Raw genomic sequence first — 14,645 nt, forward strand, 5'->3', positions numbered from 1 at the left:
TCTAGTTCACATGCTAGGCTTAAACCAGTCGAGAAGGGAAATACATCTTCCTCTATGAGACACTCATCTCTAAGACTTAGAGATGAAGATGAAGAAGAAGAAATTGAATTTGAAGAAGATGAAGATAAAAAAAGATGAATATAAAGAAGAAGAAGAATACAATGAGGATGATCTTGAGCTTGATGATTAATTTGACTCATTACACTTGTTTTGATGAACTTTGCTAGTTTAGATTAGAAAGTTAAAACTTGAAAGTTTTAAACTTTTATTAATTTTATCATGGTGTTGTTTTGCTTGTCATATTTGATATTTGTGTGTGTGGAATATTAATAATTATCATATTTGACATGGTAGTTTAGTAATTAATCTCATGTTCAAGAGGCGCGCGCCTCGGACGCGCCTCGCACCCAGGGCTCTAGGATCCCTTTTGCGCCTCGGTGCACCTCACGCCTCTAACAACACTGATTATTCTCAAGGGAAACTAGAGGACAAACGTGAGCTAGGAACAAACAAATAGATGAAATGCAGATAGAACATACCAAGTGTGTACAACTTAACATGGTGGATAATAGATCTGGATCTAGATCATCTAAGAAAGAAGGCTGATTGAAAGTGCAAAATAATTGCTGCACAACTCTTCATCTGTAGTCTCCTGTGGTGAGGTTTCTTTTAACTTCACTGGTATTTCCAGTATTCTAAAGATTAGAGACTATCTGGCTGGCTGCTTCTCAAGGTATACATCCAATTAGTTGTATAAGAATAAGGTGTAGCTTGTCTGCATGTTGTTCTGTAACCTTCTGCTTTTTAGAAAAATAGTTTTCTGAATCCATCTCAATTTGATTTGCATTATTTTTGCTCGTTCATTTTGCTTCTCATGTATCAACATCCTCTTCCTCATTTCGACTATCTGGGACTGGGCGTATGAATCGTATACTCTCATTGAACTATACATAAAGCTCTAATATATATTATCCTCATATTGTGTTAGCTTCTCATATGTATCCTCAATAATTTGAAGCATATAGCATAAATACTACACCACAATTCATCAAGAACAGGTTCTTCAATAAATTCCTTGTTTGCCAAACTTTTTGGACTATTTAATCTTGGGAAGGTTATGGATTGGAACCTTCTGGATTTACCAAGCTTGAGCAATTCTAGTGATGATAAGGATAGCTTTAATGCATACATGGCTAATGTTTGGACTGGGAAATGTTACAGTTCGACCTGAGAATTCAAACCACCAAACCTCTTATTTTAAAAACATAAACTAAAGATACAGATTATGACTCTTTCCATGTATGATTAATTTATTTAAAATTGCAGTGCATAAATAACTTAATGTATATATGTCCCTTTCTTTTGGTATTTCAGACTCTTTCTGCTGCTGACCTTCGGGACCGAAAGTGTTGTTGTGGAATCGAGCACTGACACGGTAATATATTTGTACTAAAATAACAATCATGTAATAAATAGACAAATAAAAGAGTAAGATTCAGAAATTATTATCTTCCGATTGAAGCGTACCAAGCCTCAGGACAAGGAAAAAGAGACGCAGTATTTATTCACTTCACTTACTGTTTCGCCAGCGTGTAAGTCCCCTTAACTTTGCTAAGCAAGGATGGAAGGGCTTCATATATAAGGTCTTCCAATCTTCTTGGCTTAGCAATATGGGACTAAATGCATACACATATACATTAACAAAAAAACAAGAAAAATAGATTGAATTAAATTACAGAACTCAACAGAAAGTATCTTCTTTAATTGCCTCAAAATTAAAGGAGTTCCATGATCTCGACATGCCTGGTCAAGCAAAAGTTTTCTTATGAGAAAGGTTAAGGTATACCTTAGTTGTTTGACACATATATGTTTTGGTGCACTTCAAAATGGAGTTGAGCATTTGGTTGTAGCTGATATTTTATTGTCAGAAATTGGCTTAAAGAAGCTCACAGATTGTGCTCACCTGAAGAAGTCAAAGAATTTCAGTTGGATAAACTTGCTGACGAGATAAAAACTTTGGAAGCGATATTGTCTGCAGAAGATCAAAATATTGGATTTTGCCATAATGATCTTCAATATGGTAATATCATGATGGATGAAGAATCCAAACAAGTGACAATTATTGTAAGTTATCTTTGTGATCTTAATCTTTGAGATTATAATTAATAACTATTATCCTTTTGTCTCTATTAAATACTTGTAGCTTTTGGACTGTTACTTTAGACTAAATAATATCTAATTGAATGAGATGTGATGAATATCTGGCTACTCCTGTAAATTTGCCATATAATTAAATAATTCAGTTCCGACCAGCCATTTTTTTTCTTGTATCTTATTCAATATTTCTTTCTGTGATTTGCCTGACTCCTTGCTTATAACTCACTTATTGTAGTTTTTATGTCTCACAATCTGATTAGCCTTTTGAATTTGCAACTAAAAATAAGTTAAGGAGTCTAGTTCAGGTACCTTGGCCTTTTGTTACAAGCTTCCTACTGGCTCTTTACTTGAGCATTTTTGTACATGCCAAAATATGCTTCTAATTCCTGTTTTCCCTTTTTGTTCTAGGATTATGAGTATGCAAGTTTTAACCCTGTGGCTTATGATCTTGCCAATCATTTCTGTGAGATGGCTGCTGATTATCATACATGATCTTGTCCGGAAGTCGGGAAGTGGATGCTGGGGGCGTGGCGCTCCTACTGACCTCCGAGAGACTTTGCTCCTGCCTGCAACACGAGTAGTGTCAGTGCCGAGCCAGGAAGGGGGGTCCTCGGCGATGGCTCTCTGACTCTCAAGTCAGTCTCCGGTGAGGTAAGAAGAAGAAACAAAAACTGTAACGCAACTGTAGAGATCGCGAGAAAAGCATACCTCCGTCGATGCCTGGACTGTTAGGATCGATGGTCGCGGCTAGAGAGGGGGGTGTGAATAGCCGACCCCAAATTCGTTCTTTTCTTTCTACAAACTAGGTTAGCGCAGCGGAAATAATATAATAGAAACGAGAACGAGAAGATCAAACCTTAGACGCAGCGATGTAACGAGGTTCGGAGATGAAACTCCTACTCCTCGGCGTGTCCGTAAGGTGGACGAAGCCTATCAATCCGTCGGTGGATGAGACCCCGGAGAACCGGCTAATAAATACTCCTTGTGGGTGGAGAAACCTCGCCACAATAACTTGCAACAACAAGATAGAAATACAGCAAGAAATACAAACAATATGAATGTAAAACACCTTACTTGCCTTCGACTGGTTTCCGTTGATGAAGCAGCAACTTCACTGAAGAACAGCAGCAACTGACCAGCCGGGGAAGCTCACACGAAGCTTCACGAAGCAGAGAGCTCAGCAAAGCTCAAGCACAGCAAGGAGCAGGGGCAAGAAGGAAGGAGTAAAACTGTACAGGCCCTCGAACTCTTTTTTAACCTGCGAAGAAGACACAGAACAAACTAGCCATTGCTACGCAACGGCTAGGATGTGGACCGATCAGGCTCCATCCTGATCGGTCCACAGAGCTCCTGATCGGTCATGGGAACCGATCAGGCTAAGCCCTGATCGGTTTTAAGGTCTGGACCGATCAGGCATGCTCCTGATCGGTCCAGCTTCATCCTGATCGGTCCTGGGGACCGATCAGATCTTTCTCTGATCGGTCCAGGGACCGATCCCCTTCCTTTTCTCCCGAGCTTCTTGCCTTCTGATCGTTGTTTCCTGATCGGTCTGCAGACCGATCAGATAACACTCAGTAGGCTACTGTTTGGTTACTGATCGGTCACCAGACCGATCCAGATACCCAGTGTATCACTAGATCGATCCACTGATCGATCCAGAGCTTGGTTTTTGCCAAACCAAGTCCCAAGCCTTCCAAACCAACATCCAGTCAACCTTGACCTGTTGGTACATCATGCTTAGCATCCGGTCACTCCCTTGACCTGCTAAGACTCCCCACCAAGTGTCCGGTCAATCCCTTTGACCCACTTGGACTTTTCTCTTCGTGTCAAGTATCCGGTCACTCCCTTGACCTACTTGACCTTCTCAACACCAGATGTCCGATCACCCTTGATCCATCTGGATTTTCCCTTGCCCGGCTTCACTCACCAGGACTTTCACCTAGCTTCACTCACTAGGGTTTTCACCTGGCTTCACTCACCAGGATTTCCAATCTGCCCGGCTTCACTCACCAGGACTTTCCAACTGCCTGGCTTCACTCACCAGGACTTCCCAACTGCCTAGCTTCACTCACTAGGACTTTCCGACTGCCTGGCTTCACTCACTAGGACTTCCACCTAGCTTCACTCACTAGGATTTTCACCTGGCTTCACTCACCAGGATTTCCCAACTGCCTGGCTTCACTCACCAGGACTTTCCCGTCTGCCTGGCTTCACTCACCAGGACTTTTCCACATCCGGTCCAGAGAACGAGCTACCGAGCCCTCTCTGACCACAGTTTGGAGAACGAGCTACCGAGCCCTCTCCGACTTCCATCCGGTCCAGAGAACGAGCTCCCGAGCCCTCTCTAACCTAGTCCGGAGAACGAGCTACCGAGCCCTCTCCGACTTCCACTTCTGGTCCAGAGAACGAGCTACCGAGCCCTCTCTGACCTAGTCCGGAGAACGAGCTACCGAGCCCTCTCCGACTTCAACTTGCCAAGTTCCCATACTTGGACTTCTCCGTGCCAAGTCTCCATACTTGGACTTTTCCCGTGCCAAGCTCCCTGCTTGGACTTTTCCCATGCCAAGCTCCCTGCTTGGACTTTTCCCGTGCCAAGCTCCCTGCTTGGACTTTTCCGAGTCAGGTCAACTCACCTCTGGTCAACCAGGTCAACCTTGACCAAGGGTTGCACCCACAACCTCCCAAGTTTCTGTTCTTATCAAACATCAAGATACAACTTGAGTCAGGTTAATCAGGTCAACCTTGACCTAAGGTTGCACCAACAATCTCCCATCAAAATACAACTCTTCTGTTCTTGTCAAACATCAAAATATAACTCGAGTCAGGTCAACTCGAGTCGGGTCAACCAGGTCAACATTGACCTAAGGTTGCACCAACAATCTCCCCCTTTTTGATGTTTGACAATACCTTTAAGTTAGGCTAATCCAATAGCCTCAACTTTCCTCATGCCACTAGGTAATGAAACATAAGTTACAACCTTACATTCTCCTTCTAAGAAGGCAAGCTCCTTCTTAGATAATGAAGGCCTAACTTAAACCCTTCATTCTCCCCCTATTGGCACACATCAACAAACTCTCCCCCTGAAGAGTAAGTTATCGTTGTTCACAACTTCACTCGTCGTGATCAACAAACTCTCCCACTAACTCCAATGTTCTTTCTTGAACATTCTCTAGACATTCTTCCCCTCTTTGACACACATCAAAAGGAGTGAATCAAGGTCAAGAGTTTCTTCCTAATGAAAGTCCCATACCTTTCATTGAAACCCTTAATTTCCCCCTTGATACTAATGTCAATAGCCAATTTAGTGATAATCCCATATCACTCATCCTCAAAAATTTCGACGAGTAAAAACTCCCCCTGAAAGTCAACTCCTCCTTGACTAATAGGTAAAACTCCCCCTAAAGGTCAACTCCCCCTTGACCATTGCACCAACAATGTCTTGGAGAGTTTCAAACCTTTAGAAATCCAAAATACCAACTTCCCGAGCTGAAATTTCAGACAACCAGTCGAATTTCAGCAAGTTGGCACGCCCTGATCGGTCACCAGACCGATCAGGGATTCCCTGGATCGGTCACGGTGACCGATCCAGGCACCCCTGGACCGATCAGAATCCCCTCTGATCGGTCCACAATTCTGATTTCTGATTTCTTCTCCCGAAATTCAGAAACCTCTAGAAAATTACAGAAAATTCCAAAACTTGTGAAATTTTGAGGATACATTCCTCATAACATATACTATCAAGGAAAAATAGTTTTCTATGAAAATAACTTCCATTTTCAAATCTTGATACAAAGTTCAAAAAACTTTGAAATAGTTCAAGTTTAACTCAACTTTGTATCACTTTGCTCAATGATGAATGCTATCACTAGAAAAGCTTCATCAAGGTTTTTCAAATCAATTTTGAAATGATTTTAAACCATTTAATTTGGGACCACAATCTTTGGGCTATATGTACATGACTTGTACATAAGCTTTCCCTATGATCCTCAATTTTTGAATTAGGCTCATCTAGGTACAAGAACTATGCACCTTGATCCTAACTCATCATCCTAATATCTCACACACATCTAAGGTGTATCAAACACATCCAAGTCAATTTCGATGTGAGATATAGGTTTAGGTTATCTTAGGCTAAGTTTTCATGCATTTTCTAAAACAACAACTTGATCTCCATATCAAATTGTGTTGTTTATCCTTAGATCAATTTCATTGATTATAAATGCAAGAAATGATGATATGGCATAAAATGATATCATAAATGAAAACATGTGCCAATGTCATAATGTCATGGCATAAAGTATGAAACTTAAATAAAGCATGACATATAACTAACCTAAGCATTATCATGACATTTCAAATGACCATAAAATAAATATGATGTCATGACATGGCATATGACAAACAATATATGGTAAATAGCACATAAAGGTATAGAAAATACCTAATTCTAGCGTTAGTTGTCATTTTTGATAATTTTGATCATTTTGCCATAAATTCTATATTCCTAAGTGTGATAGACCTCAAATCATATACCAAAGATGTTTAGATCACTACGTGCCAATTAGATTGACTCTAGAAAACTCCTCAAATTTGATTGGCACATTCTAATCACCTTAGGAATAATTGTTAATTTCATTTTCAAGGCTTGATTACCCCTTGAAAACTCCTCAAATGCCACCTTTTGCTATGAATAGATTAACTATCTATCCAAATAAGGTTGGCACACTCTAATCCATCTAGCGTGATGGAATCACGCTCCTAGGAACCCAATACCTATTGGAGCTCATTGGGTTCACTAAATATTCACTAGGGATGACTTTCCTAGCAACCCTCCTAATGACCCTCCTAGACTTTAAAGCCTTGGTCATTTGGGACTCATCAAGATCCACTCTAGGGGTGACTCCCCTTGTGACCTTGGTGATGGTCTTTCTAGCCCTAGGTTGTGTTCCATAATCGAATGGAACATTGTGATAAGTGGGCTTGACCACTTGGGACTTAGGTTTGTGACCCAAACCTTTCTTGTCCTTGGACATTGGTTTTTGACCCTTAAACCCTAGAGATGACTTCTCCAAGTTCTTAAGAGCCTTTTCCAAAGTATCAAGTCTTGACCTCAAGACTTGATTCTCCTTCTCTAATACCCCAATTTTTAATTTTTCATTTTTCTTTGAGGTATTCCTAGGCATGTGTCTAGTTGTTTTGGGGTCTCTACCTAGATTTTCCTTAACCTTAGATGAATTAATCCTAAGGTTGGCATTTCTAGTATTATCCTTATCTAGGTTAACATGTTTGGCACCTAAGCATGTATATTGATTCCTATAATTAACATGCTTATCATTCTTGACAATAGCAATAAGGCTACTAGCATGCATCCTACTAGAATTGCAAGAATGTGCCTTAGAGATTACCTTAGGGTTTGCCCTAGCTCCCCCTATACATGTGCTCGATCTCTTGTCCTTGTGAGATTGCCTCCCCCTCGGACATTGGCTCCTATAGTGTCCCCTTCGCTTGCATTGGAAGCACACCACGTGCTCCTTGCCCTTGCGTGTTGGAACTCCGGCTTCCTTGACCTTTGGCGCCAGTGGAGTCTTCCTAACCCTCCTTGGACACTTACTCTTGTAATGTCCATACTCCCTACACTCAAAGCACATTATATGTAATTTACAAGAAATTAAATTGCTTGAGTTACCTAGGGTTGAGGATGGTTGAACGCTCTCTCCTTCATCCCTTCCGGAGGTAGAAGCTTCTTCTTCTTGCTCCGAACTTGAAGAAGAACTCTCCTCCTCTTCATCCTTAGATGTTGAGTGACCCTCAACCTCTAAATCCATGCCTCCATGATGTGAGCGACTTGGCTTACTTGCCTCCTCTTCATGGCTTGAAGTGGAGTTCCCCTCATGGAACTTAGCCAAGTTGTTCCACAACTCCTTGGCATTATTGTATCCACCTATCCTACACAAAACATCATTAGGTAAAGAAAATTCAAAAATTTTCAATACCTCATCGTTGACGGTTGATTGGTGAACTTGCTCCTTTGTCCACTTCTTTTTCTCCAAAAGTTCTCCTTCTTTATCCAATGGAGGAGTAAAACCTAATTGAACACATCTCCAATTTTCAAGGTTAGTCATAAGGAAATACCTCATTCTTACCTTCCAAAACACGAAGTCGTCGCGATCGTAGAAGGGTGGAATCGTGATGTCTTCTCCGAGTTGATCCATCTCTAGCTTGTGCTCCCCCGGGTGTTGATCCAACGAAGAGCGACCTCACTCTGATACCACTTGTTAGGATCGATGGTCACGGCTAGAGAGGGGGGTGTGAATAGCCGACCCCAAATTTGTTCTTTTCTTTCTACAAACTAGGTTAGTGCAGCGGAAATAATATAATAGAAACGAGAACGAGAAGATCAAACCTTAGACGCAGCGATGTAACGAGGTTCGGAGATGAAACTCCTACTCCTCGGCGTGTCTGTAAGGTGGACGAAGCCTATCAATCCGTCGGTGGATGAGACCCCGGAGAACCGGCTAATAAATACTCCTTGTGGGTGGAGAAACGTCGCCACAATAACTTGCAACAACAAGATAGAAATACAGCAAGAAATACAAACAATATGAATGTAAAACACCTTGCTTGCCTTCGACTGGTTTCCGTTGATGAAGCAGCAACTTCACGGAAGAACAGCAGCAACTGACCAGCCGGGGAAGCTCACACGAAGCTTCACGAAGCAGAGAGCTCAGCAAAGCTCAAGCACAGCAAGGAGCAGGGGCAAGAAGGAAGGAGTAGCACTATACAGGCCCTCGAACTCTTTTTTAACCTGCGAAGAAGACACAGAAGAAACTAGCCGTTGCTACGCAACGGCTAGGATGTGGACCGATCAGGCTCCATCCTGATCTGTCCACAGAGCTCCTGATCGGTCATGGGGACCGATCAGGCTAAGCCCTGATCGGTTTTAAGGTCTGGACCGATCAGGCATGCTCCTGATCGGTCCAGCTTCATCCTGATCGGTCCTGGGGACCGATCAGATCTTTCTCTGATCGGTCCAAGGACCGATCCCCTTCCTTTTCTCCCGAGCTTCTTGCCTTCTGATCGTTGTTTCCTGATCGGTCTGCAGACCGATCAGATAACACTCAGTAGGCTACTGTTTGGTTACTGATCGGTCACCAGACCGATCCAGATACCCAGTGTATCACTGGATCGATCCACTGATCGATCCAGAGCTTGGTTTTTGCCAAACCAAGTCCCAAGCCTTCCAAACCAACATCCGGTCAACCTTGACCTGTTGGTACATCATGCTTAGCATTCGGTCACTCCCTTGACCTGCTAAGACTCCCCACCAAGTGTCCGGTCAATCCCTTTGACCCACTTGGACTTTTATCTTCGTGTCAAGTATCCGGTCACTCCCTTGACCTACTTGACCTTCTCAACACCAGATGTCCGATCACCCTTGATCCATCTGGATTTTCCCTTGCCCGGCTTCACTCACCAGGACTTTCACCTAGCTTTACTCACTAGGGTTTTCACCTGGCTTCACTCACCAGGTTTTCAATCTGCCCGGCTTCACTCACCAGGACTTTCCAACTGCCTGGCTTCACTCACCAGGACTTCCCAACTGCCTAGCTTCACTCACTAGGACTTTCCGACTGCCTGGCTTCACTCACTAGGACTTCCACCTAGCTTCACTCACTAGGATTTTCACCTGGCTTCACTCACCAGGATTTCCCAACTGCCTGGCTTCACTCACCAGGACTTTCCCGTCTGCCTGGCTTCACTCACCAGGACTTTTCCACATCCGGTCCAGAGAACGAGCTACCGAGCCCTCTCTGACCACAGTTCGGAGAACGAGCTACCGAGCCCTCTCCGACTTCCATCCAGTCCAGAGAACGAGCTCCCGAGCCCTCTCTGACCTAGTCCGGAGAACGAGCTACCGAGCCCTCTCCGACTTCCACTTCTGGTCCAGAGAACGAGCTACCGAGCCCTCTCTGACCTAGTCCGGAGAACGAGCTACCGAGCCCTCTCCGACTTCAACTTGCCAAGTTCCCATACTTGGACTTCTCCGTGCCAAGTCTCCATACTTGGACTTTTCCCATGCCAAGCTCCCTGCTTGGACTTTTCCCATGCCAAGCTCCCTGCTTGGACTTTTCCCGTGCCAAGCTCCCTGCTTGGACTTTTCCGAGTCAGGTCAACTCACCTCTGGTCAACCAGGTCAACCTTGACCAAGGGTTGCACCCACAACCTCCCAAGTTTCTGTTCTTGTCAAACATCAAGATACAACTTGAGTCAGATTAATCAGATCAACCTTGACCTAAGGTTGCACCAACAATCTCCCATCAAAATACAACTCTTCTGTTCTTGTCAAACATCAAAATACAACTCGAGTCAGGTCAACTCGAGTCGGGTCAACCAGGTCAACCTTGACCTAAGGTTGCACCAACATGGACCTCCCTTTATATAGGGCTCCTGTAGCGTGTCTGCACGCTTATTAAAGCGGGCACACAATCCCAAGCTTTCCCTGAAGAGACGTGTCAGTAAAGTGTCCCTGACACAGTACCTTAACAGGCCGAGCATATATCTGAAATGACAGTGGAAGCTTCCGCCGTACGATCTTCTGTCTGACCATGTGGTGTTAGCCATTTTCATGTCACGTGGAACATCAAATTAATTAAAATTGAAACTCATTAAAATTAATACAAGCGTTGTAGCAACGAGTCTCAAGTCGTATTTTTCTTTCCAAGGGTAACTAATAAATGTGTGAGTACTCTAGAATTGATTCACATAGCAAATTGAATTCTTCTTCAATTGAAACTAAAATCAAATAAGGTTTACTCTTCTCTACATATCACTCTCTTCTTTACTTGATCACCTTTCTTCCAACCAAATGAACATCACTTAAGTGAGGATTTTTATGCATCATTGAATCAAATGGTTCAATTCCTATCTTCACAATCCACAATCTCATAACAAGGTACACAATCAAATCTCAAGTTAAGTTTTCTACAATTAAGCTCATTCACAGAAATAGATGAACTCATAAACTCCTTAAACAGAGGTAACAATCAAAACTAAAGTTGATCCATCTTCATTTAAGCAAGATCACAAGTTCAAGAACCAAAATCAGAGCTAAGAATTACTAACTACATTACAAGAGCCTACAATTATCAGCATTAGTAGCAGAATAAACCTAACAGCACTAAGGTCAATATCAATATCAGTATCAGGTCAATAATCTGGGTTTGAAAGCAAGAATTCAGAATCAAAAACATAAAATCTTAACAGAAATTGAAATTGCAAAGGTAAGTATCAGATCTGAAGATCTGAGCAAAGTTTGAACACAATTCAAAGACAAGATAAAGAAAAACAAAACCTAAACATTCCACAAACCAAATCGGAACAAATCTTCTCCACTTTGCCGAAACAAAGGTGCTCTCGGAAACCTCCCCTCAAACACCCAACAAGCAATCTCCAAGCGCTCTACTATCACCAGATAACGTTCATAGCTATTGGAAACCTCCCCTCAAGCTCGCATCTGACTGGTATCACCATCAACCGAAGAAAACATAGCTTGACTCTGAGAATGCGCAAATCAGATCGATCGGCCAAATCTATCCAATGTAGCTGCGGAATGGGATGCGGAAAAGGTACAAAACTCCAAGAAACCTCCCTCGAAGCTCTGGTCGATGCGGGGATCACTGATCGGAAACCTCCCCGATCGGCAATGTGGCGATGGACAGAATCAAGGCGCGGCTGAGAAACCTCCCTCGGCTGCTCTCTGATCGCCGTAAGATGAACGCCGAAGCTTGATGATCGTCGTCGGAGAAGAAGCTAAGCTCACGGATCTGGAATCGGAGAATGGGAGTCTCGGCGTCGCGCGACGAAGATGATGGCACTGTAGCAAAATATCACGAACCGAGCTCGTCTTCTGCACTGTAGCTTCTCGCTATTTAAACAACCCCTCTCTGATCGGACGGCTGAGAAACTTCTGAGCTAAATCAACGGTGAAAGTTTGCCCAAAATATGATCTGAAGGTACTGATGTTAATCTAGGGTCTGGATCTACTCTCCTGTAGGTCGGATCGATCAGATCATCACTGGATGGTCCAGATCCGCCCAGTCTTCAATGAACGGTCCAAATTAATCTGGCAGGGTCAATGGCTGGATGAACTCAGATCTGGATCAAAACTTCTGGATCTTTATAAATGGCTCAGATCTACTCCCCATTAAGTTGGATCGGCCAGATCTTCAACGGATGGTCCAGATCTGTCCTATTCTTGATGAACGGCCCAAAACGACCCAAAGCTTGATCTTCTTGTTTGAACTCCGATTCGAGCCCAATTTCAGTCCAAATAGATCCAAATCCAAGATCCTTTGATGCCTACAAAATAAGAATTAAATATTAGCACCAAATAACACCAAAAATAAGATAATTTGCAATTATGCCCAAAAATACACACAATGTACAAAATGTGATGTAACCATGATTTAAACTATGAAATCAACATCAAACCATGCATATATGAATCAAAATAATGCAATGAAAATCATGGTTATCAAATCCCCCACACTTAGTCTTGAACGTCCCGTGAAAGTAAAGAAAACTCAAAATCATCTCCATAAAAATTCCCTAGCAATACCTAAAAGATAGTAAAAAGAATTTAACTAAGATCATCTAAAAGATCACAAACAATCATGAATATAATTCAAACAATAATCAGTAGGTATGGTGGTTTCAATCCAATTGAAAAATTAAACAAGTTGCAAGCTCACAAGGTATTTTCCTATTCTAGCCCTCACACTCAAACATGCATATAAGTGGAGCTCACTCAATGTCACTCACAACATTTCACTACCATAAGCTTGCTTATTTTCTAATTCTCCACCACTATAAACATAGCATACATGAATCAAAAGGATTTAATCAACAAGAAATGAAATGGAAGCAAAAAGAACAATGAAAGTGGATGAAATGGGCAAAAGAAAAGACATTAATGAAGAAAATGAGAAGATGAGAGTATTGGAGGAATATACTTGATGAGTTGACCATTTTGATATAAAAAGAGATGAATACCATTTGTTTTTATCAATTCAAAATACCAAGCTAACCTCCCCTTCAATTTGATGACCAACAAAGAATCTTGATACTCTTTCTTCACCTTTGATACACTCTTTTGATGTGCCATTTTCAAAAAAAAATTCTGTTTTTCACTGTTTTCTCTTGATGTTTTTCCACTTCATTTCATCACTTGAAAGCTCAAATAATCTCACTTCAACTTGCCAAGAAGAATTCCCTCCCCCACACTTAAAGCATTGGTCGTCTCGGGCAATAGAATACATCACATGTTATCCATTCGATACACTTTAAAACCACTATTTCCTTGTTCTCATTTTTACAGATTTTTCTTTCTAATTCTCTATTTCTGTCTTTGGCAGAATCAAACATCAAACTCTTTACCTTCAAAAACTGCAAGACAACTTCCAGTCTCAACTTCAGCAACAGATCTCTTATACCTTTCCTAGCTTCTGTGGTTACATTTCTGACCTAAAGCATTACATTCTAAGTGCACTTGGCAACTCTCAGCAGTTTACAGAGCTGCACAAATTAATTTCAGCTTCACGAAAAATTGCATTTAGCACAGAATCCATACAAATCTGAGTTTCAGTTCCTGCTCTTGAACTAGCAAGTAAACTTGGCACTAAACAAGACCTTGAAGACTTTTGTTCCAACTGATTTCAGACTTCACATCTGCCCCTACAACCTCATTTTGAAAAACATGCTTCTCAATCTTGCATCACAGCTAAGTCAGGTTCATAATTCAGATTCAGCAAGAGTTCATAAAGTTGAAACTTCCATAGATTCTTTGAAATTCAATTTCAAGTCTGCTCTTGAACTAGCACTTGTCCCCTCAATTTCTTTAAATGTGTTTCCACTTTTACATTGAAACATATTTCTATTAAATATAAACAGAACTTGAGAAACCACTTCTGAAATTTCAGCATTAACAGATTTCAATTCTGTCACAGCAACGACACAGGACCAAAATCAAAGATTAAATTCTGTTCTTTTTAAATCTCTTCCAGCAGCAACAACTGAAACCGGTCAAATTGTAACATTGTATTCTTAAACAACATTTCATTTATCACTTAATCAACAGCAGCTTGAATTCAATAGGTTTCAATATAACAGTGTAGCACAATGCCGGTACAACTTTTACTTTAGGTTTTTGTTTCGTACCAATTTCAGCTCTACACTTGGATTTCTTTGAGTATCAATGCGGACTAAATGATACTCTCTCAATTTAAGTTCGAATCTTTGTTCTTAAACAAATTATCAGCAGCTCTAATAGCTCATTCTTCTTTCATTTCAGCAACTTGAGAGCACTGCCTTGAGCAAGTTAAACACTTGATTATGTTCCAGCAGCATTCAACTTCAAGAATCAGATTCAGTGTTAATTTAAGAACTCTTCATCTCCATCTTACTTCTCAAGATCTCTATCAATGCATAAA

General features: G+C 41.6%; 1 pseudogene; it reads left to right on the forward strand.

The window, feature by feature from the left end:
- Positions 1 to 14,645, forward strand: part of LOC121994588 — a 74,230-nt pseudogene that overhangs the window by 24,663 nt on the left and 34,922 nt on the right.

Source organism: Zingiber officinale, chromosome 6A (genome assembly GCF_018446385.1).
Source record: "Zingiber officinale cultivar Zhangliang chromosome 6A, Zo_v1.1, whole genome shotgun sequence".
Classification (NCBI taxonomy): domain Eukaryota; kingdom Viridiplantae; phylum Streptophyta; class Magnoliopsida; order Zingiberales; family Zingiberaceae; genus Zingiber; species Zingiber officinale.